Raw genomic sequence first — 6,115 nt, 5'->3', positions numbered from 1 at the left:
CACACGTTAGCAAGAATTTAAACATTTATTCACATAAGAAAGCAAATAAAAGAAGTAAGTAAAAACAAAAAGCGCAAGCGTGAAAATAAAGACTAGGCGTAACTCTCAAATCTCCCCAGTGAAGTCGCCAGCTGTTTTATCTTGGTTTTTCGGGTGTCAAACATTGATTAAGTTCGAACCTTTTTAACCTTTGATATCTCATTTTTTCTTGGGAAGGGAAAAATAAGAAAAACCCTTGAGAATCGAGGTCCGGGAGTTGTTTTCGTTATGGGAAGGTGTTAGGCACCCATAACGACTATAGTATCCTATAGGAACCGTTTTTACTTTCTACGCACGCGCTTTATTTATAAATGCTATTTGAAAATGTTATTTACACCTAAGAGTTTGCTAGGTTAAGAATTGGAGGGAGAAGAATGTGTTTGGAATTTTGTTTTATTGGAATTGGAGAAGTTTTGACTTCTTGCCTACATACCCTTTTAAGGGATCAAAATCCATGTAGTTCTCTTCCAAAAAATGTTTTTGTTTTTGTTGGTTGATTTTAATTTTGAAAATGGAATTTTGAAGAATAAGAGAGAGAGGCCTCAAGGGCATAAGATTTGGAAAATGTGAGGTGTGATTAGTTACTTTGCAAAAAAGGTCTAAGTATTTAGCAATTGTTTTATCATTTATTAAGAAAATAAAAGGGAAAATTCAGTGGGATTTTGATCCCAAGGTTTCTTTGGAAAATTATTTGAGTGAAGTTGTTCACATTTTTTGGAAAAAAGATTTTTCTAAGTATCGTGATTCCTAAGCATACATCTAGGGCATACATTCCCTAAGCATACATCTAAAGCATACATGTGATGTGTGTGCATGTGTCGGTGCTTGTGTCGGTGTACATCATTGGAGTCCATTGTCCGTTACATAGGCCCTAGTTTACATGCTATGGTCTTGCAAGAATTTAAAGCATAAAGAGAATTACAAAATCCCTAAGTTTTTACATGCTAAGTCTTTGGCAAAATTTAAAGTGCAAGAAATAAAAGCTAAGAATATAAGATGGAGGATGAGATGCTTATGGATGAATGAAACATGAAATGAAAGGGTTAGTAGCATAAGGCACAATAGGATAGAAATTATAAGCAAAAGGAACACTAAACAAAGTAGCAAAAACTTGACAAAAAAGTAACAAAACTCTTAACATAAAGGTGGCAAAATATACCTAAAATTTATCATAATATCAAAACAAATATATGACCTATAATTCTCATATCATGACAATTTTTCAAAGGTTTTATTACAGCAATAATGTGAGGATTATAAGAACATATTCAAGTCAAGAGTTATGATACATTTTTAGACACACTTGGCACTTTATTTTCACAAACAATTATTTACATGACTTGTAAAACAAGAAACTAACACCATACATCACAAACAGTGCCAAATACACTAAACTAAAGACAAACATATCACAAAATTTATTCATCAAGTATCAATCATCATGAGACAAAATATTGGAATCAAATCATACAAAGAAACTTCACAAACATTGACAAAAGGCACCAAAAATCACAAACAAATTCACCTATATTTTTATCCATTTTTTAACATGTCAAAATATTATGAGAAACAAGTCTTAAGTATCAACAATAATTGCAAGAAAGTTCACAAGATTTTTTTTAGAAATTTTTAACAAGATTTTTAACAAAAAATGAAAAAGAATTGAATTAACAAAGAACAAAATATTTCCTCATATCTTTGATCAATGCTTAACATGTAAACACATCAAGATTCATCAAAAAATATCAAGAAAATGATTGAACATTTTTTATGAATTTTTTTAAAAGGTTTTTGGTATCACAGGGGTGTACTTATCAACATACAGTGTTGAAATAGCAAAAAATAAGCACAAGACGAAATTGACAGTAAAATCAGGCCCAAGCCCAACGTTGCAGTTGGATCTGGACTATCCAAAAGCCTCAGAGGCGTTGGATTGATCCAGATCCAACACTGACCTAGATCTAACGGTTGAGGACAAAGAAGAGATGAACCAAGGTTGAACCTGTCCGGTTCAGATGTCTATATAAGGGCTTAGGGACCGGTTCAATTCATTTCTCACTTAACTTTCTCTCTCTAAGCCTCTCCTAGAGAGAGGAACTCTGCAACTCTCTCTTCTTCTCCGATCATCTTCTCCGACGAGCACAACGGTGCAGGTACGGTGGTTCGCCGGTGGCGCCGCCGTACCTGAATGTTTTTCTGAATTTTTTTACATCGTTGTGTTCGTCGTCTTCTCCTCTCTTAGAATATGTAACTCTTTTTTCTTAAAACTCACTAGATCGGTGTAGATCTACATTTGAAGTTACGGTTTCAACTATTTTTCAAGGTTTTCAACAATTTTCGAAATAAAATCTCACGTGTTTGTTCGATCTACACTGATTAGTGAAGAATATCACTCATGCGATTGAAAACTGGAAAATAAAGGTGAGTTTGAAGATTTACCTCTTTGAATTTTGGAGATTCGAACAAAAGATCCACGTGAGCTTTCTGGTAAGTTGTTGAACCGAAAATAAATCGGTGTTCTTCTTTTTCTTCTTCACCGATTCAAACCTTGCTTCGATCTTTCTTCTTCTCACTCTCTCAACTGTGATCGTACAAATTCGTCATTTTTGGTGACGAATTTGTGCTTGAATTGCAGTTATTTCGGTTCGATGATGAAGATTCACCTTCGAATCTCTGAGAACTGTGATGAATTTGTTTAATTTTGCTTCAATTTCTTGTTCTGGAAACTTAGGGTTTGGATTTGGGGATGAATGTTCTTGGTGTTCTTGGTGAATCTGGAAAACGGTTATGATTTTGATTCTGAGGAGAAGAGAGAGAATTGAGAATTGTGTTTGTGTGATGTGGCGTGAAGTGAATGGTATCTGTTATGTGCATTGATGATGTGGCCTTTATATAGGCTGCCATGTGTTCTGATGCTCCAATGAGATGTTGACACCTGGATTGGACCTTAACAAACTCGGCCTTGGCTTAAAACTGACTTGAGGACCTTTCTGCAATTTGACAAACTTAAAGGACCAAACTGCAATTTTAAAAAAAAAAAGACTAAAAACAAAAACTGGAACCCTAAGGACTGTTCTGCAATTCTTGAAAATAAAGGACAAAATACAAAAATGGACAAAGAGGACCAAAATGCAAATTTTAACAACTTGGAGGACTAAAATGAAAATAACAGAAAATAGGGACTAAAATGAAAATAACAGAAAATAGGGACTAAAATGAAAATAATAATAAAATTTGTTAAAATTGGTAATTTGAAAATAACGTAAAGTGAAACAAAAATAAAATCAACAAAAGGACTAAAATGAATCAACTACAAAATGAGGTACTTTAAAGTAACCTCTCTCTGTCAAAATTTCATGTGAAAAGACCAAAATGCCCCTAGGGACTAAACTGACTCAGAATGACTCAAATGCAATTTTTGAAATGGATTTTAACATGGAATTAAAGCAAGGATTTATACAAACTAATTGAAAAGACTCAGAGACAATTTCCAAGGACTAAAATGGGTTTTAATACAGGAAATGACTAAAATGCCCTTTTTCATGATTTTTGCTAATAAAGTTGAAATAAAATGCAGAGAAATATGCAATTGATCAGAGACAACTTCAAATGACTTGGAATGCAAGAAAACCCTTTTGGATGGCTTGAAATGCAAGAAAACCACAGACAAAATCACAATTGAAAATATTTTCAAAACAAAGACAATAACATATGCAGATAAAGCATGGTGAAATATCAGGGTAAAACAATATCGAATTGGCAATCTCTCAAGGGTAATAGACATATATCAAAGATGGAAAAACATTTTGAACAAGTATTTTTAGGTCCAAAATTAGGGTATGACATCATTTTAATAAATTGTATTTATCTTTACAAGGAAAGATAGAGAGATATCTTCTTATATATTGCTTCCAGGTTTTGTTGTTATGAGGCATGGCCTTTGTAGTTTTTTATTTGCAATTTTAATTTTGAGTTGATGGATTTGTTAAGCTTTGATTACTATATTGTGTTCTGGATCTTTTAATTTCAAATCAAATAATAAGGATTTCTTGATCCAACAGTGCGATGCAGATGACAAATTATCTTGTTATTGAAATCTTAGTAACATGTTTCATTCAATATTTAAGTTATTTTGGGCATTGTTCAATCATATGTCAAACTGGTTGGGGAGAGTTCTCCCTTTGAGGTTGATGTAGTTTAGGTAATCCATTTTCTTTATTAATTGAAACATTTTTGCATGATTTCATACATGAATATAAGGGCTAGGAGAATATTGTAATTCTGTAATTGCGGTCTTAACGAGTTAAAAGGTTGTAGTTGTTGCTGTTTTTGGCGTGTTTTATCGGTTGTTTCTGCTGTCCTGGTGGTTTTCCTAGCTGTGTTGGTGGTGGAGCTGTTTAGCTGGCTGTTATAGAAGCACAACTTAGTTGTCTCCCTGCTGTCAAGGAGAGGTTTTACTGCTGTCTGCTCACATACGGCCAGCAATGGTCCTGTTATGGTGGTCTTTTGGTAGCTGTAATTGTGTTTTTAATTGGGAGTGTTTTTTGGGTTTTAAGGTTTTTCAGCATACATACGTAACCTTTGTATGTTTTCTTTGTCTCTTGGCAGCCGTGTGCGTCTTGCATAGGCTTGCTTTCAATAAATTTGGCTATTTCAAAAATAAAATAAAATGATGCTTACGTGAATTGATTGATGCATATTTTTCATTCAATATTCAAGTTATTTTGGGCATTGATCATTCACATGCCAATCTGTTTTAAGAAAATTGGTTGGTTTATATAATTTGAGGTTGTTGACATTTTTTGAATTTCCATATTATCAAATTCCATTTTTACTTTTTTGCAACTCTAATTAGCATATATACTAATCTGTTGCTTTCTTTGAGGGAATAAATTTGGATTTATGCTACTTTTTTTGTAGTCCTCGGATGATACTCTACATTTTGGCTTTAGATTTATGACTATATTAACAAGCCTCATGGAAAAGTAGTCCTTCATCTTAAGATGAGCATTCATTATATCTCTAATAGATTTTGCTTCTTGAAAAGCTTTTATTGTTGATGGATTTTTTCCATTCGAGGGGGCTCGCACATATTCTGCATTACCCCCTGTGAATACTCCACCAATATGAACTTAAGGTAATTTCTTCTGCCTCCTATCAAGAAATTTAAAGATATTGTTCTATGCCTCTTGATGTGTACGTTGGAAAAGTTTCCTGATTATTTTAGTTGTTTGGTTATTTCAGTTTCAACTTTAGCCATTTTTAAGAAGGTTGTTAGTTAGTTTTTCATCATAATGCTTTATATTCTTTATAGTAATAATTTCTTCAATGTGGACTTTTGTAATTCAATCATAATAGTTTAACAATTACTTCAACTCATTGGATGTGTTTGCAATCCTAGATAAGAAACTAATATGTTTAGATTGTTACTTGGTTTGATTTGTAACTAAAATAGAGGCTTCAATTTCTCAAACAATATTCATGCTTCTATTGTGAATTTGTTGTTTTTGATCTCATTTATTTTATTTTGGTTTTTTGTTTGTGGGGTTTTTTTGCCTTCCTATTAACTTTGTTTACTATTTTCAACTCAATGATACAAGAGTTAAGGATCATATTGCCATTGGGGATTCTTAAGCACTCATGGAGTCATGATATCTATGGACATCAAAGCATCTCACTAAAAGGGTGATGATAAGGGTGTATAAATTGACAAGTGATATTGTGGTATCAAATATAATTTGATTCTATAAAGGAAAAAAAAAAAAAACAAATTAGCCTTGGCGACTGAATGTAGACACAACACGACCAAGAAAAGAACAAATTGGATCTAGTTAGAGTCATTACCCACATTCTTAGATCCATGGGTTACCAACTCAGAAAACTTAACTGACACATATAAAATAATAAACAACCATAAAAAGAAAATAGAAACATTTTTATTATGGTACATATTATAATAGTATTTTTGTTCATTTTAACGATTTTTATTCGGATTTAAAAAAAAAATCAATATTTTGTTTGTCAATGTTAGAAAGAAATATGAGGAAGATCTAAAAAGATACGACATGAGTTTATT

The sequence above is a fragment of the Medicago sativa genome, chromosome 8, assembly GCF_051527215.1.
Source record: "Medicago sativa cultivar Bolivia chromosome 8, Bolivia_mono, whole genome shotgun sequence".
Taxonomy (NCBI): Eukaryota; Viridiplantae; Streptophyta; class Magnoliopsida; order Fabales; family Fabaceae; genus Medicago; species Medicago sativa.
This window is presented reverse-complemented; position numbering follows the sequence as displayed.